The sequence below is a fragment of the Octopus bimaculoides genome, chromosome 28 (genome assembly GCF_001194135.2).
Source record: "Octopus bimaculoides isolate UCB-OBI-ISO-001 chromosome 28, ASM119413v2, whole genome shotgun sequence".
NCBI classification, from domain to species: domain Eukaryota; kingdom Metazoa; phylum Mollusca; class Cephalopoda; order Octopoda; family Octopodidae; genus Octopus; species Octopus bimaculoides.
Genome location: NC_069008.1, coordinates 16,623,315 through 16,624,929, shown reverse-complemented (window position 1 = coordinate 16,624,929; position 1,615 = coordinate 16,623,315). Strand labels below are relative to the sequence as shown.

The 1,615-nt window shown below is 40.4% G+C and overlaps 1 protein-coding gene across 1 annotated transcript in view; it reads left to right on the top strand.

Moving 5' to 3' along the window:
* Nucleotides 1-1,615, top strand: part of LOC106878356 (zinc finger protein 91) — a 44,269-nt gene that overhangs the window by 18,567 nt on the left and 24,087 nt on the right. The window lies entirely within an intron of this gene.

The window sequence follows — 1,615 nt, the reverse complement described above, 5'->3', positions numbered from 1 at the left end:
AGTCTCCCCCTACCAACTGTATCATTGCTTTCTTTCTGCTCCTCAATAGACACAGGTTCACTACTCACTGCATCCCCCTTCCTTTTCCTCCCCCTCTCCTTTTACACTCACAAACCCCCCTCTCTCTCAGTGGAACAGTCTTTGTCTTTCTCTTGCATATTACTTCTCAGACTTCTTCTGCAGAGGCAGTTGTATCCCATCCATGACTATCCTGTTTTACATTCTGACGTCATATATCCAGGATTATGTCAGCAAGTAAATTCCAGTTCTGAGAACCAGAAGGTTTACATTGGATGGAATTTAGCTGTTGTTACTAGCAGGTGAAGTGACCATATATAGATCAAACATAAAGAAATATTGATGAACAAATAAAATTCAACTGAATCTATGCTTTTCTTGTTTTACATGTTTGTCTTTTTGTAGCCATTTTAGTAGCCCCTTGCAACAGACAGGAATATGGGATTCTGTCTGTATCCACTTCTGTTCCAAACTGGATACAACTACTATGTGAAAATTGCTTCTAAACATATGTATCTCATATAACCATCAATAAAAATGTCTTACAGAAGCATAAATGGACACAGGACAGTTGATGTAATCTTGTATGTATAAATCACTGTATGTGTATGCATAATGATTAATGCATGCATTTTCCACAATTCTTAATCAATTTTCTCCAAACTTTACTTACACATTAGGTATGTCCGAAGGATGGTCATCCACATTTTGCCCAGAACTCTCGCATAAATGGACAAAGTCTTTTGTATGTAGGGTCTTCCATACTTTTTTAAATCCATGTCATCGTATATTGGCATTAGAGAAAATTTCGGACTGTGATTAAATTGTCCAAGAACACTACATGACGAATATCCAATACCAAACAATCTTAATCTCCGTACTTAAGCTGCATTTAATTTCAGCAAGCTTACCTTTACCTATTCTGAGTTACCTGAAAGGTGAGGTTCCATTTCCTCTCTTCTATTTGTTAACCATCATCGTTTAACGTCCGCTTTCCATGCTAGCATGGGTTGGACGATTTGACTGAGGACTGGTGAAACCGGATGGCTACACCAGGCTCCAATCTGATTTGGCAGAGTTTCTACAGCTGGATGCCCATCCTAACGCCAACCACTCTAAGAGTGTAGTGGGTGCTTTTACGTGTCACCCGAAATGGTGTATTTTATATGCCACCCACACAAGAGCCAGTCCAGGGGCACTGGCAACGATCTCGCTCGTTTGTTTATCTACCAATGCATTTGTTTCACTTTTTATATTTCGTCTGTTGTCCATTTTGATATTTCAACTGTTGTCTGTTGTTTCTAACACATACAGGTTCTAGCCTTCTTCAAACAAGGGACAAAGGGCACTTAAAGCCATTGTTTTTAAAATTAAAAAAAAAACAGGCGCAGGAGTGGCTGTGTGGTAAATAGCTTGCTTACCAACCACATGGTTCTGGGTTCAGTCCCACTGTGTGGCACCTTGGGCAAGTGTCTTCTACTATAGCCGCGGGCCGACCAAAGCCTTGTGAGTGGATTGGTAGACGGAAACTGAAAGAAGCCCGTCGTATATATGTGTATATGTTTGTGTGTCTGTGTTTGTCCCCCCAACATCGCTT